Below are 26,135 nucleotides of genomic sequence, written 5' to 3'. Positions count from 1 at the left end.
ATATCGTCCCAAAACAGGCGCAAGGCACGTTTTTTTGCGTTTAAGGCCCGTTTTAGCGCCGAAGGCCTGTGGGAGAATAGGGCCCAACGTGTTTTGCTCTGAAGTCACGTTTAATCACGCGAGTTTCTGCGAGATCCCAAGTCCTCCGAGGTGAGAATCTTCAGCGTAATCGACTACTAGTGTGTGGGGTTGCATCTGAACGGTAGCGTTTGTGTGTGCTTTCCAAGACTGAAATGTAAAAAAATCGGTTATCTCTGTCGTGAGGTGTGTGGACTCTCAAGATTTTTATAATCTTCAAGGATTTGAAAATGGTTAGGTGTGGGGGAGACATTACCCTTAACGAGAGCAACATTTTTAGCCTCGTTTCTGAACCCGTGGTTGCTCGTTCCTCAACCTAAATGTTGTTTCTCTAAGGCTAACGGCAAGTCCGTGGTTTTGTTGGCACGTAGTTTTTGTTGCTAAACTTAACACAAGAGAGTAGGCTACAAATCTTATGCATGCAAGATCTAGTGGCAGCAGCCTGTACATTTTAATTCATTCAGTCAAAAACAGCTTTGCTCGTTTAGATTTGCAAGATTGTCAACTGACATGTGGCAAACACTTTGCTGTTTCAATAAAGGTTGTTGATAAAAGATTTGAGGTGTCTGTATCCATGGCAGTCGTCAAACCAAACACTTGCACACATTACTCGCCAAGACATCCAGAGCTGACAAGTACAGTATGTAAAGTAGCACTAAGCTGTTTACACTTACAACGGTCAAATAATCATATTCCAAACACACATGCTCTGCATGTGTGCAGCTAATACGGCTCATCACGTTTCAGAGAAAGCTTGTCCCTTCTCTCATTCTTCAAACACGGTGTTCAAAGTCAATGTCTGAAGGGCTTCAGAAAAAGCATCTTCCATTCTGAAAAGGACCCTTACAGCATCCCTTATGCCTGCAGGATATCATCTACTGCAGTGATACTCAACTTGCGGCCCGCGGGCCGATGGAATTGCAAAAAAAACAAAAACATTTTGCTTTTTTTTTTACAGTGCACCTGAACGCAACATGCAAGATCCCCGCTGAATAAGGGCCTGTGTCCACCTAGCGTCTTTTTCCGATGTTAAACGCTGGGAGTGCGCTGGGGAGCGCTGATCCCAGCGCACAATATACAAGGAAGCAGTCTGAAAGTAACGTTAGTTCAGCTTGATAGCTGACGGCTAGCAAGCTAACAACACAGGTAGGCTACGCTATTAAAAGCAGTAAGCACAACACTCACCAGAAATATTAAGTGTCTAGCCAATCTGCTCCCACAATTGAGCCTTTCTGTCTCTGTTGCGATAGTTTCTCCATATGATTAGTTGCCAGAAAAGGAGCACCCGACACCAGCGTCTTTCTGAAAAGTTAAATTATTCTCAGCTGGAAGCGCTGGGAGCCGGCGCACAAAAACGCCGGAGCGCTCTGAAAATAGACGTTGGGTGCAGCGCACTTTCTCTAGACGTCCGTGTGCGCTCGCATACGCTCTCCCCCCATTGGAAACAACTGAAAAAAGACGCTGGACCTGAGGAAAAGACCCTACAGTAGGTGGACACAGGCCCTTAGTGTCCAAATGTTCATGTCATTCTGGCCAATACTCCACTTCTGTTATAGCATTTCAGTCTGGAATATGGAATATCTTTCAATAATCTATGATTTAGCTGCTAAATTGTCAAATACTGCCATCTGCTCGCTACCCAGGCACCTTACTAACTTAACCTAACTAACTATCCGGTGTGCACAACATTGTCAGACTAAACTCCGGCTGACATCCCAAAAACCTACAATCCGCTACAGAAAAATGTATATTGTTTGTTTATTAACTGGCCCCTGGCCTTCTATCATTTCATGAAAGTGGCCCCCGGGCAAAGCAAGTTGAGTATCCCTGATCTACTGCATTGACTTTCCTCTAAAGCCAACTTTTAAATTCATTCAAATCTCAACTGATCCCTTTAAGAACGCTACTTAAATGGTCTTGACTGCACATAGGCTGCACAACACCCATCTCTGTCTTAGTCTCCCCCTCACTATCATATCAGATACTGCCCTCAAAAGTATAATTTTTCTCCTTTGGAGAATATATATATTTTTCTTTGCACTATCTTACTTACATAATGGCCCCATCAAGCACCGCTCTAAGTTTCACAGATCAATAAAGCTGCAGCGAGCTTAAGCGTAGCTTTTAGAGCTGCTTGTCCTTGTGTCTGTGCTGTGTGTGTGTGTGTCTGTGCTGTGGCTCAGTCTGAATCTTCTAGTGTGTGTGTGTGTGTGTGTGTGTGTGTGTGTGTGTCTGTGCTGTGGCTCAGTCTAAATCTTCTAGTGTGTGTGTGTGTGTGTGTGTGTGTGTGTGTGTGTGTGTGTGTGTGTGTGGGTGTGTGTGTGTGTGTGTGTGTGTGTCTGTCCGTGGTGTGGCTCAGTCTGAATCCTCTAGTGTGTGTGTGTGTGTGTGTCTGTCTGTCTGTGCTGTGGCTCAGTCTGAATCTTCTAGTGTGCGTGTATGTGTGTGTGTGTGTGTGTGTGTGTGTGTGTGTGTGTGTGTGTGTGTCAGAGTGCTGAAACAGATGATAGTGGCTTAATAGAAGTACTTATTTCTCACAGTTTAGACACTGTAAAGCAAATAGCAAGAAATAACTGACCATTTCAAAATCCGACACAGCATGTACTGACACGCAGCATGTACTGACACGCAGCATGTACTGACACGCAGCATGTACTGACACGCAGCATGTACTGACACGCAGCATGTACTGACACGCAGCATGTACTGACATGCAGCATTGAATGTGAACCATGTAGGCAGTAGGCTACAACAAAACGTGCATATGACTGTGACTGTATGCATGTAGTTCTGCTGATGAGAGTGAAAGAGACATGAACGGGCGCTTGCAAACAGGGAGAAAGAAAAGAAAAGAAAGACACTTCCCTTGGCCTTGTTCAGTCAATTATGTCAATTATGCCCAACTTTTTGGCTAAGACTAGAAATTCAGCAATTTGCATCTAATGCTGAGGCTAGTGCCAATATGAAAGAGTCTAATGCTGAGGCTACTGCCAATATGAAAGAGTTTAATGCTGAGGCTACTGCCAATATGAAATAGTTTAATGCTGAGGCTACTGTCAATATGAAAGAGTCTAATGCTGAGGCTACTGCCAATATGAAAGAGTTTAATGCTGAGGCTACTGCCAATATGAAAGAGTTTAATGCTGAGGCTACTGCCAATATGAAAGAGTTTAATGCTGAGGCTACTGCCAATATGAAAGAGTTTAATGCTGAGGCTACTGCCAATATGAAAGAGTTTAATGCTGAGGCTAGTGCCAATATGAAAGAGTTTAATGCTGAGGCTACTGCCAATATGAAAGAGTCTAATGCTGAGGCTACTGCCAATATGAAAGAGTTTAATGCTGAGGCTACTGCCAATATGAAAGAGTTTAATGCTGAGGCTAGTGCCAATATGAAAGAGTTTAATGCTGAGGCTACTGCCAATATGAAAGAGTTTAATGCTGAGGCTACTGCCAATATGAAAGAGTTTAATGCTGAGGCTACTGCCAATATGAAAGAGTTTAATGCTGAGGCTACTGCCAATATGAAAGAGTTTAATGCTGAGGCTAGTGCCAATATGAAAGAGTTTAATGCTGAGGCTACTGCCAATATGAAAGAGTTTAATGCTGAGGCTACTGTCAATATGAAAGAGTTTAATGCTGAGGCTACTGCCAATATGAAAGAGTTTAATGCTGAGGCTACTGCCAATATGAAAGAGTTTAATGCTGAGGCTACTGCCAATATGAAAGAGTTTAATGCTGAGGCTACTGCCAATATGAAAGAGTTTAATGCTGAGGCTACTGCCAATATGAAAGAGTTTAATGCTGAGGCTAGTGCCAATATGAAAGAGTTTAATGCTGAGGCTACTGCCAATATTAAACAGTTTAATGCTGAGGCTACTGCCAATATGAAAGAGTTTAATGCTGAGGCTACTGCCAATATGAAAGAGTTTAATGCTGAGGCTACTGCCAATATGAAAGAGTTTAATGCTGAGGCTAGTGCCAATATGAAAGAGTCTAATGCTGAGGCTACTGCCAATATGAAAGAGTTTAATGCTGAGGCTACTGTCAATATGAAAGAGTTTAATGCTGAGGCTACTGCCAATATGAAAGAGTTTAATGCTGAGGCTACTGCCAATATGAAAGAGTTTAATGCTGAGGCTACTGCCAATATGAAAGAGTTTAATGCTGAGGCTACTGCCAATATGAAAGAGTTTAACACATTAAGTGCCATAGACGACCTAACTCGTCTTACATAATCCAGCGCTTGAGTGCCAAGGACGGACTAACTCGTCTTACATAAAGATTTTTTTTTTTTGACGGTGGTACATCAATCAACCCCTTTTACATCTTCGAGATAATTATAGGAGCAAGAGCATGTGTGTAATCTATTTTACCGACCACTAAGTGGCGACAGATACAGAGAGAAGCCACAGCCACGGTACACCAAAAGCAGGCTTGGCGATTTTACAGCCCGGAGACACACACACAGAACGGACAGAGATCCCCTCCCCCCCACACACACACACACACACACACGCGCGCGCACACACACACACACTCGAGTACCTTTGCGCATAAATAACACCAGAATCGCAAAAGCTTCTTCAAAGCTCTCAGCCGACACCTCAAGAAACGAACGAGCCCGTTTTTACAGTAAGCCAGACTGCCCGAGAGCCGCCAGCAGCAGCAGCCCAGAGGAGCAGCAGCAGAGCGGAGTAGGCTGCCTCAAGATTGGAAGAAGGGGATCGCGAAGGAATTTCTCTCCCGTGTCTAACCCCCCCCCCCCCCTCGCCTCTCCTCTCCTCTCCTCTTCCCCGCTCCTGCGATTCCCTTCTCTTTTTTTAGGATCTGTGAGGCAACAGAAACTCGCCTGTGACAAAACACTGCAAAGCCACACCTACGGAGGGAGGAGTTTGGAGACACACACACACACACACACACACACACACACACGCCCGCTGTTAGGAGGAAGGAGGAGAAGACACACGGAGGGAGGAGTTTGAATGAGAGGGGTGTTTCCTGTTGTTATGGAGGAAATTACTGTTCAAAACTATTGTTTAGAATGTCTGACGGTCTTACTGATGCCAAAAATGAATGGTTAAAGTGACTGTTTCACAAAAAGCCATTTATCTCTGAATAAATTTCCAGACGCTGAAACCATGCTGTACTCAACGGCTAATATCTACATAACTACTAACTCTGCAAACTAACTCTTTTAGACAGAGAAAGCACACATTCTATTAGTTATTTTTAGATGATTGGTGTTCATGAATTCTTAACAGAAAAGAATCCTCGGCTGTTCTAAAATGAGCCAGAATCGTCAAAAACACCCCTGGCACAACTTACCTACAGGAATGAAAACATGGCTGGCATTCAATGTGTTAATGCTGAGGCTACTGCCAATATGAAAGAGTCTAATGCTGAGGCTACTGCCAATATGAAAGAGTTTAATGCTGAGGCCACTGCCAATATGAAAGAGTTTAATGCTGAGGCTACTGCCAATATGAAAGAGTTTAATGCTGAGGCTACTGTCAATATGAAAGAGTTTAATGCTGAGGCTACTGCCAATATGAAAGAGTTTAATGCTGAGGCTACTGCCAATATGAAATAGTTTAATGCTGAGGCTACTGCCAATATGAAAGAGTTTAATGCTGAGGCTACTGTCAATATGAAAGAGTTTAATGCTGAGGCTACTGCCAATATGAAAGAGTTTAATGCTGAGGCTACTGCCAATATGAAAGAGTCTAATGCTGAGGCTACTGCCAATATGAAAGAGTTTAATGCTGAGGCTAGTGTCAATATGAAAGAGTCTAATGCTGAGGCTACTGCCAATATGAAAGAGTTTAATGCTGAGGCTAGTGTCAATATGAAAGAGTTTAATGCTGAGGCTACTGTCAATATGAAAGAGTTTAATGCTGAGGCTACTGCCAATATGAAAGAGTTTAATGCTGAGGCTATAGTGTCAATATGAAAGAGTCTAATGCTGAGGCTACTGCCAATATGAAAGAGTCTAATGCTGAGGCTACTGCCAATATGAAAGAGTTTAATGCTGAGGCTACTGCCAATATGAAAGAGTTTAATGCTGAGGCTACTGCCAATATGAAAGAGTTTAATGCTGAGGCTACTGCCAATATGAAATAGTTTAATGCTGAGGCTACTGCCAATATGAAAGAGTTTAATGCTGAGGCTACTGCCAATATGAAAGAGTTTAATGCTGAGGCTACTGCCAATATGAAAGAGTTTAATGCTGAGGCTACTGCCAATATGAAAGAGTCTAATGCTGAGGCTACTGCCAATATGAAAGAGTTTAATGCTGAGGCTACTGCCAATATGAAAGAGTTTAATGCTGAGGCTACTGCCAATATGAAAGAGTTTAATGCTGAGGCTACTGCCAATATGAAAGAGTCTAATGCTGAGGCTACTGCCAATATGAAAGAGTTTAATGCTGAGGCTACTGCCAATATGAAAGAGTTTAATGCTGAGGCTACTGCCAATATGAAAGAGTCTAATGCTGAGGCTACTGCCAATATGAAAGAGTTTAATGCTGAGGCTACTGCCAATATGAAAGAGTTTAATGCTGAGGCTACTGCCAATATGAAAGAGTTTAATGCTGAGGCTACTGTCAATATGAAAGAGTTTAATGCTGAGGCTACTGCCAATATGAAAGAGTTTAATGCTGAGGCTACTGCCAATATGAAAGAGTTTAATGCTGAGGCTACTGCCAATATGAAAGAGTTTAATGCTGAGGCTACTGCCAATATGAAAGAGTTTAATGCTGAGGCTACTGCCAATATGAAAGAGTCCCTGGAGGGCTAGCACAGGGCCATGAGACACATGATGTGGTGCACTATAGCTTTTACACATATAGTTGAATACGAGAGTCAGAAAGAGAGCGGAGGAGACTTATTTTACTTATACGTGTGTGTAGACGTGTGTGTGTGTGTGTGTGTGTGCGCGTGCGTGCGTGCGTGTGTGTGCGTGCATGTGCGTGCGTGCATGCGTGTTTGTGTGCGTGTGTGTGTGTGTGTCTGTGTGTGTCTTTGCACACTATTTCATGCTGGGTCAGAGTGGATTAATTAGATTCTGAAAACAAATTACTTCTGCTAATCATTCAATAAAGCCCACCCGTGGGCTTGGACACTATCTTGAATATTCAAGCGCCTCCCCTCTCCCTCTCCCTCCCTCAGAATGAAAAGAAATTGTGGTCAGCAGGGTAACAGCATGAAGTTATAAGCAAAGAGAGATAATTAATCATATGAATTCATTAAGTTGCGAGTCAACCTATCAAAGTGGCTTTGTATGTTCTTACAAAATCCACAGCGTCTTCAAAAACTATATGAAATACAACAAAGGACGGACAATGGACACGGTCTGTCATAAATTGCACAGTGCTTTATGGTCATGCCCTCTTCTGGGTTTTGGTCCCAGTGCAATGTTATATAGTCTCTATAGCTGAATTGCTTGCTTTGATCAAGTACAACTATTTTTTAGAAGCATTTTACCTAAAAAAAGACAGATGGAAAATTGAATGACGGAAAATCCGTTGGTGCGTATGCCTTACCCCTGAAGAGGGTGTGACTTTGGCACTCTATTGTTGAAGGATTGCATTGTGGAAAAAGCGATTGTAGGACTGCAGCAACAGGAACAGTAGTCTACACAGAAATAACTGAACTTGGCAGAAACAAGTTGCCATCACCACCAGCCCAATAAAGATCACTCCCCTAAGGGAGAGAAATAGAGAGAACGAATATAGGCTCAAATAAATGTTCGTCTCAACAAATTAGACTGCCTCATTTGTGTGTGTGCGTGTGTGTGAGTGAGTGTGTGTGTGTGTGTGTATGAGTGCTTCTTTAGAATTACTTAAAGTGTCCTCTGCCATTGAGATTTAATGAATAGAGGGGCTATTACATGTAATTCATAACACCACCCGCCTCAGGATCTAATGATTTCTCTTTTTCTGTCCTACGCTTTATTCCAAATTGTTGCTATAATTCTTCCCCAAAGCGAGTTAATGTGACAGGTCATCAATAAGCTGGCCCAGCGATAAGTGGAAAGACCTTTGCATGATGTTTTAATTCCTCCTGTGCTCCTCAGCTTGATGCTGTGAAGAGCAGAGAGAATGGGGAGAGGAAGACAGATACTCAGGCCCCCTGTTCAATATTAACCGTTTCCCCCCTGGGGGGGAGCTGCAACCAGAACGTTAGCCTTTACGGTTTAAACACAGTGAGCGAACGAACGGCTGGCCTGGACACCGGCCCTCAAGAGAATGTCTCTCTGACTCATCTCATGGCCTAGCCTCATGCCCTCCACTTACAACAAGATCAATAGCAAATGGAATGGAGCAGTTAAGAATCCCTCCCAGGAATGAAAATTGTTCCTCCGCTTATTGAGTTTTAACAAAAGGTTTGTCCTCGGTCAAATGCAGCCTGGATAGGTGAACGTGGGGTTCAAGACAGAAGAATCGATAGCTGTTGATTGCAGGGTGCCATTTATATTTATGACTAATTCCCACAAGTAACCAACTTGTAACAGTAGTAAAACAGAACTAATTGATAGAACTCAAAACTCAAAGCCCTCCGCTTTGGGACATGATAACACCATGGGGGATATTCACTGCCTAACTGCACGGCAGCCCTTTGGTGTGTTTCAAATGGAATATTGTTCCATAAGCACCAATTTTCATTTGTTTCTAATAGTTGATCTGAATCCGAACTGGTTCATCCTCCCAATTCTCTCCCTCTCGCTCCCCTCTCTCGTTCTCTCCCCTCTCTCTCGCTCTCCCCATCTCTCTCTCTCTCTCTCTCACTCTGTCCCTCTGCTGGCCCACTCAGCGAGAAAGAAGCTGCTGTCACAGACGTGATGCTGTGGCTTTTAAGGGGGATGAACATGATCTCACACCTGTCACACGCCAAGTGCAGCCGGCCGACACGCCCACAATCAGGGCTTTGTGCGGCGCTATTCCGGCGCAAACGCAACATTTGCCCAAAGTGTAACAGCTTTAAGCAATATTCTCACCACTGGTTTGCAGGTATTTCCCTCAACTCTCTTCTGTCAGTGTAATTGCAAACAGGCAAACATATCTACAATGTTTGTTTGTTTTGCTGCACTTGACTTTGTATCTGATAGCAGTTTGATTTTCAGACCTCAGCAGGTGATGTCATCACTGATTCCCCCAGACAGACACTGGATGATTGACTGCATCTTCTATGAGGATGTAAGTAGATGATAGATGTAATTGATATTCATGATAGATGTGATTTTATTAGCTAAGACATTTTTTTTAGAGCGGTGGATTTATGATCGGTGGACTGATGTCTGTGAGATGGGTTAGCAAATCTCAGCACAGATCAGCTGGATCAAGTCTCAGAATTCAGGAACCCAACGAGGAGGATAAGCTGGGTTGAACTCTCTGTCCATCAAAAACTATGGACATCAGCCCCTGTCTCGACAATGGACAGCTCTCATTCAAAATGAATGGAGATGGACAGACACAACGGATCAGTGTGGCTGCAACCTGGAATGGTCCTGTTTTAATGTGGAACTTTTCTTATGCAGCACTCTTGGGCCAGGACTCATTTGAAAGGGGGGGAAGCTTAACGTAATCCTGACTCTTGAACCCTGACCAATCCCTTGCCTCTGCTCTTAAGTTCTCCTCAAGTGTGTCGTCGCTGCTATCAACTGGAAAAGATGAAGAAAGGCTCTTTGTATTTGCTTTAGAGAATACAGCCAAGCATAAAGCACTCTGCTGTAGACCATGATGCTTATGGATTGCCATGGTAACCTCCATTGATCTCCACCCAGAGTTAAAACTCTAGGTGGCGACCAGTCTTCTGGTATCAAACTGGGACAATTTAGTGATATCTTCCCCAAGTTATCGCATACTTTGATTAAGAGTCTCAAGGTCGTTGGTCTATTTCTTTACTTTTCACCCTCCCTCTCTTCTATTTCTCACAGGAAAGAACTAATGGACCTAACAAAAGAGACCTTTTTCTGCAGGAGCGGCTAAATGGCTTTTATTTTTGCTGTCTTTTCCGCAGGCAGAGACACTAGGCATGACTAATCATCTCTGCAGTGGCACTGCCTTTTTTCTGGGGCGATATTGGCTATAGGGTCTGGAGCTGGCCATATGCTGATTATGAGAAGTGAATATTGGCTATAGGGGCTGGAGCTGGCTATAAGATGCTGATTATGAGAAGTGAATATTGGCTATAGGGGCTGGAGCTGGCTATAAGATGCTGATTATGAGAAGTGAATATTGGCTATAGGGGCTGGAGCTGGCTATAAGATGCTGATTATGAGAAGTGAATATTGGCTATAGGGTCTGGAGCTGGCTATAAGATGCTGATTATGAGAAGTGAATATTGGCTATAGGGGCTGGAGCTGGCTATAAGATGCTGATTATGAGAAGTGAATATTGGCTATAGGGGCTGGAGCTGGCTATAAGATGCTGATTATGAGAAGTGAATATTGGCTATAGGGGCTGGAGCTGGCCATAGGATGCTGATTATGAGAAGTGAATAATACATATTTTAAACACCAAAGAAACCCTCGCGCTTCATTCAACCTTTCTGTTTCGCAAGGTCAAAGCTAATTTGCAAACCATGAAAAAGCATTTGGCAGATTTTAGAGAGCTCAGTGGTGGTGTGTGTGTGTGTGTGTGTGCTGCCCCCCCCCCCCCCCCGGCGTGCGTGTGTGTGCGCATGTGTGTGAGAATGTATGGAGGTGTCTGATGACATTGTATAGACCTCTGATACTTAGCAAAAGAGTTATTATAGCCATTAAGGTTGGCTGGCCTGGGCTATCGGAGTGGTGTGTGAGTCTGTGTGTGTGTGTGTGTGTGTGTGTGTGTAAGAAAGAGAGAGAGAGAGAGAGAGTGGGTGGGTGGGGGTGAACGGTGGCGAGGGTGTATGGTGAGGTATACCTGCCAGCACTTCATTAATAAAGTAAATCCAGCTCTGCATCAGTCTTGCCATTATACAGTATGGATGATAAACGGAGGAATCTCTGGCACAGCCTGGCTACTCTCCAGAGGTCAACAACAGTCACAATCACAGGCAAGGGTCATTGTCACATTTTAATTTCCCACTAGGGCTACCCATATCAAACTGTAAGCACTCATGCTACCGTAAGGATGAGGAAATGCTTCCATCAAATTGCTGTGTGATTGTATTGGCCAAAAGCTTCCCAGTAAATGGAATTGTCACAATATGAGCCAAATGAGTGGACACATTGTTATTACTACTATTATATATTGTTATAAAACGGTTTCACCACATGTTTTGTATTGCAGATGTTATTAAATAATATAGAACTTTTAGGCCTGAAACTACTGAGAGGAGAAGAAAATATTGCGAGGCACAAAAATAAAAGTGCAGACAGTTGTTTCCAATTGTGTTCCTCCCTCACACTTGGATGGCACTTGCAACATGATCATGAGTGGAGGAAAGAAAAAAAACACGGTTGATCTTGTTGGTGGATTAAAAACAAGTTATCACCAAATCAGCATGCCACAGTAGACCAAAAACAATGCTTTAACAAGTGCAAAAGCACATAGATACACAGTTATTTAGGCTTTTCATCTATCTATCTATCTATCTATCTATCTATCTATCTATCTATCTATCTATCTATCTATCTATCTATCTATCTACAGTATGTATCTATCTATCTATCTATCTATCTATGTATCTATCTATCTATCTATCTATCTATCTATCTATCTATCTATCTATCTATCTATCTATGTATCTATCAATTTGGCAATATGGACTCTGTCGGTTTGTTCAAGAATTTTGGCCGGCCACAGCTATGCCGTTTTACGTGCGATCGGGCTGAAACTTTCAGGCAGTGTAAAGAGCACCCGTGCAGGTGACCTGACGGAGCCGGATTTTTTAATTAGGTGATTGCCCTAATTGCCATCAGTGATGTCATCCGTGATGATGTCATCAGTGATGTCATAAGATCAGGTGGTGAGGGTGGGCAACCTCACCTCCTCCCCACTGACCATCAGCATAGGAGCGCCCCAGGGGTGCGTCTCCAGCCCCTTCTGGTACGACCTCTACACCCACGACTGCGTGGCGACTCAAACCTCTAACACCATCGTGAAGTTTGCAGACGACACAGCAGTCGTGGGGCTGATCTCGGGGAGCGACGAGACGGCCTACAGAGAGGAGGTGGGGGCCCTGGAACAATGGTGCCAGCACAACCACCTCTCTCTGAACGTCTCCAAGACCAAGGAGATCATTGTAGACTACAGGAGGGGGGGGGGGGGGGGGCGCACACCCCCCAATCACCATCAACGGCACAGTGGTGGAAAGGGTGGACAGCTTCAAGTACCTGGGAGTCAATATCCACCAGGACCTGAATTGGGCCGGCCACACCGCCACTGTTGTCAAAAAGGCCCAACAGCGAATACACGGACTCAAGCGCCTGAAGAAATTTGGGCTAAGGAAAGAAATCCTCAGGGACTTCTACAGAGGCACCATTGAAAGCCTGCTGATTGGCGGCTTCACCACCTGGTACGGGAACTGTACCACCATGGACCGCAGGGTGCTACGGAGAGTGAGACGCGCGGCCCAGCACGTAACAGGATGTGATTCAAGATTCAAGATTCAAGATTCAAGATTTTTATTGTCACTCCATGGTACAAGTACCACGTGTGAAATTCTTGTGCAGTGGACTCCGTTTACGACATAGTACAAATAGGCAACAAGCAATAAGTAATAGGCAATAAGAAATAGGCATCAATAAGCAATAAGACAGCAATAGGCAATAAGAAATAGGCATCTTATAAGCAATAAGACAAGTCGGTGGCTTATACGACAGTGGCATATTCATTGCACATAGGTGCACATGTCATGTGCATACGTTAGACGTGTTCAGACATTCCAAATTCGACGTTTTATACATACATGTGCAAATAGCATGTACCTTATTAAACATACACTTAAATTTACAATTAAACGTTAGGCACCTTATTAAACATACACTTAAATTTACAATTAAACGTTAGGCTTCCGTAATAGTAGCAGCTGCAGTACGGTACTGCGGTACGACTACTGCACTATTTGTGCATATTTAGGAGTCTCGTGGCCTGCGGGAAGAAACTGTTCCTCAAGCGATTTGTGCGTGTTTTTGGAACCCTGTATCTCCTCCCTGAGGGTAGCAGGGAGAACAGGCTGTTGTGGGGATGGTTTGTGTCTTTGATGATCTTCAGGGACCTCCTGAGGCACCGCTGGTTATACAGTTCGTGCAGTTCTGGCAACTCGTCTCCTGTTACGTGCTGGGCCGCGCGCCTCACCCTCCGTAGCGCCCTGCGGTCCATGGTGGTACAGTTCCCGTACCAGGCGGTGAAGCAGCCAGTCAGCAGGCTTTCAATGGTGCCTCTGTAGAAGTCCCTGAGGATTTCTTTCCTTAGCCCAAACTTCTTCAGGCGCCTGAGTCCGTGTATTCGCTGTTGGGCCTTTTTGACAACAGTGGCGGTGTGGCCGGCCCAGGTCAGGTCCTGGTGGATGTTGACTCCCAGGTACTTGAAGCTGTCCACCCTTTCCACCACTGTGCCGTTGATGGTGATTGGGGGGTGTGTGCCCCCCCCTCTCCTGTAGTCCACAATGATCTCCTTGGTCTTGGAGACGTTCAGAGAGAGGTGGTTGTCCTGGCACCATTGTTCCAGGACCCTCACCTCCTCTCTGTAGGCCGTCTCGTCGCCCCCCGAGATCAGCCCCACGACTGCTGTGTCGTCTGCAAACTTCACGATGGTGTTTGAAGTTTGAGTCGCCACGCAGTCGTGGGTGTAGAGGTCGTACCAGAAGGGGCTGGAGACGCACCCCTGGGGTGCTCCTATGCTGATGGTCAGCGGGGAGGAGGTGAGGTTGCCCACCCTCACCACCTGGCGGCGGTCTGTCAGGAAGTCCAGGATCCAGTCGCACATCGCTGTGTTTAGTCCCAGGTCCCTGAGTTTGCTTACCAGCCTGGAGGGTACTATGGTGTTGAATGCTGAGCTGTAGTCCACGAACAGCATTCTCACATAGGTGTCCTTCCCCTCCAGGTGGGACAGGGCGGTGTGGAGCACGTGTGCCACTGCATCCGCTGTGCTCCTGTTGGGGCGGTATGCAAACTGCAGCGGGTCGTGGTCCGGGGGGAGTGTGGGACGGATCTTTGATATGACCAGCTTTTCAAGGCACTTGCTGGCTATTGTGAGTTGTGAGTTGCCAGATCTGCATGAACTGTATAAACAGCGGTGCCTCAGGAGGTCCCTGAAGATCATCAAAGACACAAACCATCCCCACAACAGCCTGTTCTCCCTGTTACCCTCAGGGAGAAGATACAGGGTTCCGAAAGCACGCACAAATCGCTTGAGGAACAGTTTCTTCCCGCAGGCCACGAGACTCCTTAACATACACAAATACTGTAGTAGCCGTACTGTACCGTAGCTGCTACCATTACGTATGTCTAATGTTTAATTGTATGTTTAATAAGGAAGATGCTATTTGCACCTGTATGTCAAATACGCCGAATTTAAAACGCAGAGTTTAATTGTATGTTTAATAAGAAATATGCTATTTGCACCTGTATGTCAAATACGCCGAATTTAAAATGTTTAAGCACGTCTAAAGTATGCACACGACACGTGCACCTATGTGCAGTGAATATGCCACTGTCTCTGACTTGTCTTATCACTATACTGCCTTATTGCTTGTTGTGTCTCTTGTTGTTTTTGCACTCATATGCCCTGTTATATTTGTACTATGTTGTAAACGGAGTCCACAGCACAAGAATTTCACACGTGATACTTGTACCATGGAGTGACAATAAAAATCTTGAATCTTGAATCTTGAATCAAGTGAGCCCGCAAAGCGGGCGAGGGAGCAAGTGAGCCTGCACAGCGGTCGAGCTGCAGGGCAGTGGACGCCGCGCTGCGGCCGCATTGCGCAGGGCCAGCTCGGCGAGCTGCAGGGCGGGCGTGGCCGGGCAGTGGGCGAGCCTAGGAATCGAGCGTGCATACAGTAGCGCGCGAGATGCCTAGTGGGCAAAAAAGCACAAAGATGGTAATAAGCGAGGCAGTGACATGACATGACAATGTCATGTCATCGCTATAGATAGTGTACTGTCACTATTCTTATCAATATGTGCAAAACTCTATAGTTCAGTTTCTCAATAGCTCAGTTCAATAAGCCATTCTTCTTTATTTAGGGTATTGATTATATAATGATATATATATATTTTTTATATTGTGATATGAATATTTGATATTTGGTGAAGTCAACATAAATCTGTCAAGATTTTTGAATGAACATTTTTTCCAGTTTGATTACATTTATAGTAACCACCAATCCAAATTGGGCCCACTGACAGGTCAGCTCTGTGTCTCCATCCTGGTGAATATGCACCTTGCCATGGTTGTCACGGCAGATCAAAGGCATAAAGATCTCACTCTTGACTCTCAAAGAGCGCTAACATCAGGGGAGATCAATTAAGGCTGAGGCTTTAACACTGAAGGTCTTGGTCGTTTGATACATGAATGACAATAGGGCAGAACGAGCACCGTCTCCTGTGGTTCTCTGTGTTCTGACCCGTGCCATGACCAGGAAAGCTGCTGTATGCTCTTCCTCCCCTCTGGTTCGTTCCTCCCTTGCTGGTGACAGTGAGAGTGGAGAGACTGTCACTCTGTCTGTGCCCCATGTGTGCGTTATGTGGAACGCACGGTGGCCACGGTGAGATGCACACAGCAGCTTTTTGTGTGCGAGCCCCTGTCAAAGCAGAGACTCACCCACTGGATCTGTGAGGTGAATATCACAGGCTTATATGCTGGCGGCCGGGCAGGGATCCTCCTGCAGTCATCCGTGCACACTCGACACGGAGTGTGGCAGTGTCGACGGCCATGTTCGGTGGTGGATCAGATGTGTGGAAGAGATCCTGGTCAACGCGCCATATCCATTCATCAGGTTCTATCTGTTGGATGTGTCTGGGTCTTTCTCCGGTTCGTACTCAGTACTGGTACATGAGAAACCTGTGAAGAAATTACCTACTATAGGCCCGAGTCTCTCGTGTTGAAGCTCAATTGGAGACCGGCCACTGGGTTGGCCACCGTTTAAACCTAAAGCTGGAATTATACTTCCGCGATCGCCTCAACTTGGAGCCTAAAGCACCCGGCATGGTTTTGTGCAGCCACGACTTGGAGCCTTGCCGCCGCCGAGCGGCGACAGCGAGACTGTGCATACTCGAACGTAACTTGTCCAAAACGTTATCGTGTCGTTTACCAATAACTTGCAATCATGTCGGTGGGGGAACATTTTATTGTCCCTCCATTTCAAAACTCATTCCGGTGAGCCTGCAGAAGGCTTTGCTAGATGAGGGACAAGCACGTTAAATGAGGAAATGGCATTTCCTCATTCCGCACAACAATGAATTGACGGGGCAGAGTCACACTTTCGACGTGCTGCACACCCCCTACGCCGAGCTGCGCCGAGAGGACGCCCAGCTGCGGCGACCCCCTCGGCAAGTCAGCGCCGCCGATTTCGCTCGAGCATAATTTGCGCTTTACTGTTATCCTGTATAGCCGAACGTCAGCTTGACGAGGGGTCACAGGGAGTCCTCAGCAAAAATGAGCAAATTGTGTGATTTCACGAGGATTTCAATGACTAGAAGTTAGCCCAAGGAGAGAATGTAGTGCATATACTTGGTAATAGCTTTCCCCCTCTCCTGTTATCTCCCCATCTATATTATATTATACTCGCGCTGTTCGTCTCAGCTGCTTCGAGTCGCATTTTCGAGGAGCTGCACGCAGGCTGGTCCGGCAGGCTCGCCGACCGCGGCGCACATCCTCAGCGCATTCGGCGAGGGGTTTGACGCAGAAGTATATCAAGGCTTTTACCGTTTGTTCACATGATCAAGTGTATAGCATTGTTTTTTTACGCCCCCCCATTCTATAGACATGGGTGTGAGTAAATCCTGCATTTACCTTGCATGACAGTGTTCACCCCATTATATTAAATGCTGTAGTATGTGTGTGTTTGATTATGCACATACATCTACATAGAATTACATATAACTTGTGCCATGTTAGACCTTTTACATAGCAGATATAGAGTTTTCTCAGCATGTACTGGAGGCTCCCCAGCGATCCACAAAGCCATTAGTTTCAGGTTGAGTGTCATTAACTCTTTTTCTATAATTTCTTACAGCGTCTTGCACGGCTAGAAATAAAGTTTGCGATATAATCTATTTTCATCAAGCATTCATTTCATTTCATTTCATTTATTTATTTGTTCCGATCATGATATTTCATACAGCAATGATTGCAATTCAATGTTTCCACATTCCATGGTCGGAAAGGAGCAGGAAGAAGAAAAAACTTATATTACCTGCCCCCTATTCTTAACTTAAATAAACAAAAACAAAAACAGACTGCCGAATCCTACTACAACATTTCAATAACACAGCACATTTATACTCACATGGGAAGAAATACAAATAAAGTTATGAGCCATGAGTATGAGAGAAAACAAAATGTACCTCAAAAGTTTGAAACAAAATTTACCCCGAAAGAACTATGATCAGACATTATCATATTGCCTAAATACTCTTTGTTTATACAATTTTTTGAACTGAAAAACACTTAAATCAGCCTTTAAATCATTTGATAATCATCTTCATACTTTTAGAGTCCATAAAGTAAGCAATATGGAAATCACTTGCAGCTGAATTGTTGTTTTAGATGGGATCCTAATAACTGTATCACCTTTTTATTGCCTTGGCTCTTTCACTGGATGAGTTATACCCAAGGTGTGAAAACATTAACATTTCTCAACGACTGATACAAATCCCCATGGCTGCACCTAATATCTAATCTAACACCTTAACACCTCTCATAGAACACGTAAAGAAATATGTCCGACCAGTTGTGCAACATGATTAACTGTGCAGATGACTTTTGACATCTACCAATCATTCCATTTAATTGACTAGTGAAAACCAATATGTAAACAAGTGACAGTAAACAAGTGACAGTGCTTCCTCCTGTGTCCAGCCATTGCTGTCTTTTTCTTGCCCTTTCTTGCCTGAATGGTTTATTGTTGGCAGATCCCCCTCCTTCAACTGTGGCTGTCTGGTGACGCATTAATATAATACTGAAAGTATGAGAAAGAAGTCATCATTTATGTTGTATGCGGGCTACTCGGCCCAACCCTCGTATTTCCTCCGAGCAGCAATAAAACTTTATTAAAAGACAAAGCGGTACAACAGTGCAGTTGTTTGCTTTCATCCAGAGCCTGTGGAAAGACCTGGTAATCAATCAAGTAGTCACACCAACGCCGATAGTGTAGTATCTTGTGACTGGAGGGGACAGTGAAGGAGTCTGGTATTTAGATTCCATGAAGATACACCAAAAATATCAGATGCTCTTGTGTCTCTATACTACACAAACAGATATCAGAGGAGGATAGAGACTAGTGATGCGCGGGCCGCAGTTATAAGCGATATCCGCTGACCGCGGATATCCCGCCCGGCGGGCGGGCCGGATCATAAAAATAAACATTCTGATTAATAGCGGATGGGTTGCGGGCGGTTGAAACGATGATTCAAAAAACACAGGATAATAAGATGTAAATATCCCTTGTGCAAGCACTTACTAGAGAGTCTTTTGATGGTATCTGCAACACTGAAGTGGCTAATGATGGAATTTGACACAGAGGGGCGAGGGTTAAAAGAGTCATTGGAGTCATCAGGTGGTAACCCCCCTTCACCGGCGTTTCGACGACAAAACCACTACACCTCTAGAGGGCTCGTCGGCAACACCTGGCGTCCCAGGTGTGCCCTCCTCTGCTTTCAACCCTCCCCTCTGTGTCGTCTCCCACAGTTTATCAGTAGCACCGGGCAACAGCCTCCGTGCCAACTCCAACTCCTCCATGACAGTGGTATTGATGCACTGCAAACTTTGGTTTACATCCCGTTGCTGTGCTTCACTCGACTGATTTGACCTTGCCTTCGCAGATGTATGACAGTCAGAAGGGTGTAGTCAACGCGAGGCCTCTGTCCCTCCTCCCTCCAACACGGAAGCCTGTGGGCAACAGCCTCCGTGCCCGAGTCAGACTCCTCCATGACACCATTTTCCCTCAAACACCGAAGCTTGTGGCCCGCCGCTGCGATTCCTGTGGTGCTCTCTTGCACTGTGCTCGTGTTGCTCATAGTCGTTTCCGGTCCAAAGTCTATTACCGCGATATCAGCCGATGAGTCCTCTTCCGCCCCCACTCTCGCAGACTCCGGGGGTATTCTCTTATATTTACTTTTCGTAGCTAAAGCGGGTGTTTCCAACGTGCTGAAAAGCCTGGGAAACTACAGCCATGGGAAGCTAACCCATGCCTGTCCCGGTGGGGTCTGTTCCCTCCTGTCAGCTGTCTCTCCATGCCGCCGCAAGGACTTTCCCCTGTCGTCAGCTGACCTTTCTCAGCAGTCACTGGACAAATCCATCCAGAACATCAGATTCAAAAAACACAGGATAATAAGATGTAAATATCCCTTGTGCAAGCACTTACTAGAGAGTCTTTTGATGGTATCTGCAACACTGAAGTGGCTAATGATGGAATTTGACACAGAGGGGCGAGGGTTAAAAGAGTCATTGGAGTCATCAGGTGGTAACCCCCCTTCACTGGCGTTTCGACGACAAAACCACTACACCTCTAGAGGGCTCGTCGGCAACACCTGGCGTCCCAGGTGTGCCCTCCTCTGCTTTCAACCCTCCCCTCTGTGTCGTCTCCCACAGTTTATCAGTAGCACCGGGCAACAGCCTCTGTGCCAACTCCAACTCCTCCATGACAGTGGTATTGATGCACTGCAAACTTTGGTTTACATCCCGTTGCTGTGCTTCACTCGACTGATTTGACCTTGCCTTCGCAGATGTATGACAGTCAGAAGGGTGTAGTCAACGCGAGGCCTCTGTCCCTCCTCCCTCCAACACGGAAGCCTGTGGGCAACAGCCTCCGTGCCCGAGTCAGACTCCTCCATGACACCATTCTCCCTCAAACACCGAAGCTTGTGAATCATTAATGAGGAAAGATAATATTAATTACGTTCTCTAGTCTATGAACGTATTTTAAGCTACATTTTTCGTCAGGCACATTCTTAGTCGCCTATTGTAGATCCCCCAAAGGACCCACGGCCGTAAACACAACAATAGCCATGTGCTAGGGCGCTAGGGTCCACTTTTCGTCCATATATGGTCAATGATGTCACCCTCAAAAAGGAGTCTCCGCTGAAGACGTGTTTGAAGAGAAGACGCGTTCGTTTTTTCCCATACAATGAGGCAATCAAGTAAACTAAACTTAAAGCTATAGCGTTAGCCGAGTAAACTACATGAGGGCAAGTGGTGGACTTGACATAATACAGCATGGATGTTTATTTGGAGTCTTGGACTGCAGCGATCGCACCAACGGCAGCAGAAACTGTAAGTTCGCTCCTTTTATAGCGTTTTATAGCGTTTATAGCGTCGGGTGCATGGCGGGCGCGGATCTAAATAGTATGAAATAATTTGCGCGGATTTATGGCGGGCGGACGGTTCATGCATACACGCGGATTAGGATGGCATAAAAGCTCATCCGCGCATCTCTAATAGAGACACACTGATGGGGAATATCCAACAACGTGTGTAACGTGTGCAGGGTAGGAGAGAAGGGGTGGAGTGAGGGGAACTTGAATGAAATGCTTGAAGAGAAACCAAAGCGGCAGAGAAACATTAGAACAGGAGGCAAGAATGCTGGAAGGCTTTAAAGTCGAGCTGAACCCATTTCTTTTTCATTTTAGTTCAAATACCTGCAAAAAATAAAATAAAAATCTAATTTCTTTAGTTTTTCACACTTTTTCACACCAAAAGTTCTACAGTTTGCTGACGTCACATAGTATCAAATTTCTACCCCATTTCCATCAATCATATCACGACTGATCACGACATGGCAGCTGTCAATCAATCTTTATTTCAGGATAAATTTCTCCTCCAAATGAAGGAGAAAATGGCGCCTATGTTCTGGCAGAATTTCTAGCCCATAAACTAACTACTAACTTGGCCAATTGTACTGTATGTAACATACAAAATAAAGTAAACGGTAATGTCTAAGAATGCAAACAAAATGTAACTGGCTCGTTAAACTCGCATTCCAGGATTACGGCCCCTCTGAGATTCCAGGCCGACGGGCTGCACTCACCGCTCCACACCACACAAAAGGCAGCTGGCTGCCTGCGGCTCTACTCGCGTAGCTCCACTAACCTCGCGTCACCTGGCTCTTCCCGAGGAGAGCGCCACAACACGCTGAATCCCACTCGATTTGGTGGCGGAATATGCCAGGATTGGCCAAAGAAAAATCCAGTCCCCAGAATTGTCAAATAAAATCATCGACAACCTGTCATCTCAGACAAGTTATGTTTTCAGTCTGAAACGTGACTCCGACCCACGCGCCACTTGGGCTCCGTTGGGTTCATTTCGTCTTTAAAGACGGTCATTTAAAGAAAGCAGTGTTGACGAGATGCAATCATTCTGAAGTCAAAGAGACCGAGGAGCAACGTGAAGTTGAGGGGAGCTGAGGACAGAGGACAGAAGCTAGACCTGGCAACGTCTCTACATCTCTGGAGAGAGAGAGAGAGAGAGGAAGAGAGAGAGAGAGAGAGAGAGAGAGAGATTTCTGTTTTTGTTTCTTTGTAATTGCTAAGTGTCGCTAATGTATGCTTTGGCAATGCAAGATGCACCTTATCATGCCAATAAAGCCCTTTTTGAATTTAATTTTTTAAATTTTTGAGAGAGAGAGAGAGCAGTGACATGTAGATGGAGTGAATGGGAAAGAGAAGTGAAACAAGAGTTTCAAGTTGAGCTGAATGGATGCTATTTTATTTGGAAAACTTTGTATAGTGTCCCTTATGTTGATTCCCTATCTTTGGGAACATCCACTTTCGATTAAGATACAGTATTTCTTCTAAAATCTTCAAAACCAAAGTCAAATCCTATCTTTTCTCATTGTCATATGATCAACCCTAGAGTGTCTATTTTAAGACCGACAGTCTTCTCCTGGCTTGCTTTACTTTACTTGCTTTGACAGTATTATTATAGAAACTGGCCGTTGGGAGCCCAGTCTTGGTGCTGCCTCTTGGCCTGTCTGCATCATTATACTCACTGCCTGTCTGCTGTCCGTATGAGTGTGTTCCTGACTGAATACGACTGCTCCGACTGTGGGTTGTGTGTGTGTGTGTGTGTGTGTGAGAGAGCTGCTGTGTGTTTGTCCTTCCTCTCTTTTAGACGGTTGTTTTGCAAGCAGGATGTCTACCTGTCTTTCTGCCTCATCATGTTTCTCTTTGTCTTATTTGGATCTCATTTCATGGTGATTGTCCATGTCATGTGTTATCTCATGGTGATTGTCCATGTCATGTCTTATCTCGTGTTATCTCATGGTGATTGTCCATGTCATGTCTTATCTCATGTTGATTGTCCATGTCATGTGTTATCTCATGGTGATTGTCCATGTCATGTGTTATCTCATGGTGATTGTCCATGTCATGTCTTATCTCATGGTGATTGTCCATGTCATGTCTTATCTCATGGTGATTGTCCATGTCATGTGTTATCTCATGGTGAGTGTCCATGTCATGTCTTATCTCATGGTGATTGTCCATGTCATGTCTTATCTCATGGTGATTGTCCATGTCATGTGGTATCTCATGGTGATTGTCCATGTCATGTGTTATCTCATGGTGATTGTCCATGTCATGTGTTATCTCATGGTGATTGTCCATGTCATGTCTTATCTCATGGTGATTGGTGATTTTCCATGTCATGTCTTATCTCATGGTGATTGTCCATGTCATGTGGTATCTCATGGTGATTGTCCATGTCATGTGTTATCTCATGGTGATTGTCCATGTCATGTGTTATCTCATGGTGATTGTCCATGTCATGTCTTATCTCATGGTGATTGTCCATGTCATGTCTTATCTCATGGTGATTTTCCATGTCATGTCTTATCTCATGGTGATTTTCCATGTCATGTCTTATCTCATGGTGATTTTCCATGTCATGTCTTATCTCATGGTGATTTTCCATGTCATGTCTTATCTCATGGTGATTGTCCATGTCATGTCTTATCTCATGGTGATTTTCCATGTCATGTCTTATCTCATGGTGATTTTCCATGTCATGTCTTATCTCATGGTGATTTTCCATGTCATGTCTTATCTCATGGTGATTTTCCATGTCATGTCTTATCTCATGGTGATTGTCCATGTCATGTCTTATCTCATGGTGATTTTCCATGTCATGTCTTATCTCATGGTGATTTTCCATGTCATGTCTTATCTCATGGTGATTTTCCATGTCATGTCTTATCTCATGGTGATTGTCCATGTCATGTCTTATCTCATGGTGATTGTCCATGTCATGTCTTATCTCATGGTGATTGTCCATGTCATGTCTTATCTCATGGTGATTGTCCATGTCATGTCTTATCTCATGGTGATTGTCCATGTCATGTCTTATCTCATGGTGATTGTCCATGTCATTGTCCATTTTGGCCATTGTGTTTGCACCTATTTGCACACTCAGCCGTCCTGATGGGGCATCCCTCTTTAAATAGACCCTTTTCACAGCAACCGTTTTGAGGTGGTAAAGCAGGGCAAACACTGATATAACCAATACCATTAATGATGTTTAGGTGTTCCAGTGTCAGGGCCCTCATTAATTTTATTGGTTACACCTGTGTTTACCCTGCTTTTATACTCAAAATGGCGGCTGTCAAAAGGGGCTATTGGCCCACTGATCTAATAAGGTTTTCGCTCAGCATGTAATGTTTCGGTTCCAGCTAGGCTAGGCTATTGCTTAGGTAGGTCTGTCATGTCTTTTCAACATACTAGTATTTTGTGTCTTCTGCTTACTTTCTTTGTGTTTTATGTTGTGTTTTATGTATGCTGTCATACTTTATTCTATATATATATATATATATATATATATACTGTATATATATATATATATATATATATATATATATCACCATGAGATAAGACATGACATGGACAATCACCATGAGATAAGACATGACATGGACAATATATATATTCCCCCCCCCCCAGATTTTTTTATCCAATTTTTATCCCCCATTAGTGCTAATTTTTTGTTATATATATTTTTGTTGTTGTTTTGAAACTGATTGGTGATCCGTTAGACCTAGTTTGGCTGATTCTGTGTTGAATCCTTTGAGACATGACTGTGATGAAGGGCTATAGAAACAAACTGTAACCTGACCACCGCTGATTTGACATGGAAATCAATATATTGGGAAGTGGGTTTTGCACATGCTCGGGATTTGAGAAATAACTTGTATAAGATTGTTTTGTGCCTCTCCAACATTGTTGTACTCAGTGTCCCTTCTGTAATATATTGTTTCAAATGTGTACATTACAAGAAAATGAGCAAGATTCTTTTGAAAAAACAAAGACAAATGTCATTGAAATAAGGTGTCTACTGTTAACTCTGGAACAAGGAGAGTTAAAAGTCAGGATTCTCTGGACACTGAAGCAGTCGGCTATCAGCAGTCATAATGACAAGTCCCCAGTGGCCAGCCAGACATTTTCAGTTGGACATGGCATTTGCCTCTTTGAGATTTCAAGACACAGAAGTACTGAAGCCTTTGAAATGGGGGAGAGGACGGTAGATTTCAGCAGATGTCATCTTTTTGGATACATAACCCGGAGTACCCTAGAGACATACATGAAGAATTATGGCTGGGGGTTTTCTCTTTTTTCTAGGCAACATTTTTGGCCTTTAATGAAACTCAAAACTGATTCAATTCCCTCCATACTCATGGAAGTCATCGTTCCTCTAAAGCTGTGTTCACACTGAGATATTTATTTTTCTCTCTGTTGCTTGATTCAACCCTTTGGAATCGCTCTGTCGCTCTGTTTAAATCGCTCGTCAACAGGCACAATAATTGACGGACATCTGGGGGCTATAACGTTACGCAATGTCATGATATTTGTCAACTACGAGCCACCGTAGTTGTTTACAAGCTAAGCCTATCAGCGTGCTCATAACGCGAGCTCTATACCGGTAGTACAGACTTCACTATATAAACCAGCGGTTTGTTCCAAGCCAGTGTGATCCTTGACTCACTCTCACACGGCAGCCAATCAGCATTGAACAGCGAGCGACTGATGCCAGCGTAATTTCGTTGGGATATTTCATCTCGGGCGACGAGAAAATTTTCTCCCTATCGCTCTGTCTCTGTCGCTCGGACGCCCAGCGATTTTTCTCCCGGGCGAATATACGCTCAATCGCTCGTTTGCATTGACTTTGTATGTAAACTCGATGCCAGCGAAAAACTTTAATAGGTCCGTGTGAACGCAGCTTAAGCAGCATACTGTACAGTTGCGTGCAGCTCTAAAGGGGTAAGAAGAAAACGCTGGACATTATGGCACACATGAGACTGACGACACCTATAGAAGTAGGGCTTTGACAGTTTTCACTTGTCTGTGTTGCTAGAGCCGTTTTCCCACATGCGTACCGGAAAATTACCTGTAAGTCAATATCGGACATTTCCCTTCACACCTCTCCTCTGCATATGGGAATCTAGCAGCGAAATTGCCTGTGTGTTGGGGGGCGGGGCGGCACTGCAGAGCGGGTGGGGAGTGACGTGTCGGCAAAACTCTGAATGGTGAAATAAGTTTGCTTGTTTATCCGTTCACCTGCGTCGCGTTGAAGCACTTTTTACAGACTGGCTTCGTTTGATGTGTCCGGGCTTGCCTTCGCTGTCGGCAACGTAAGCAAAATACTTCCACATTTCGCTTCATGCATTTGCTTCGTCTGTGTCCCTGTCGGGCTCTGACTGAAGGAGGAGGACGGACTGTGGCCAGAGAGCGAGCAGGCAGCAGAGAGGAGAGAGGGGAAAATCAGCACACCCACACATGAAGCTGACATACTGCTCTTATTATCACAAGATAATTTCGCCAGTTTGCTTTAATGTGCGCGAATGATTAGATTATGCCCGCTGGAACATTAAGCAACGTGTGTACACCTCGCCCATGAGAGTGTCACGGGAAATGACTGGACCC

General features: G+C 44.6%; 1 protein-coding gene across 1 annotated transcript in view; it reads right to left on the bottom strand.

Annotated features, from left to right (window-relative positions):
* Positions 1–26,135, bottom strand: part of cadm2a (cell adhesion molecule 2a) — a gene marked incomplete at both ends in the record, with an annotated part of 630,124 nt that overhangs the window by 10,168 nt on the left and 593,821 nt on the right. The gene's annotated exons all lie outside the window — the stretch shown is intronic.

This window comes from Poromitra crassiceps, assembly GCF_964638095.1.
Source record: "Poromitra crassiceps genome assembly, chromosome: 1".
In the NCBI taxonomy this organism is placed as follows: Eukaryota; Metazoa; Chordata; class Actinopteri; order Beryciformes; family Melamphaidae; genus Poromitra; species Poromitra crassiceps.
This window is presented reverse-complemented; position numbering and strand designations above follow the sequence as displayed.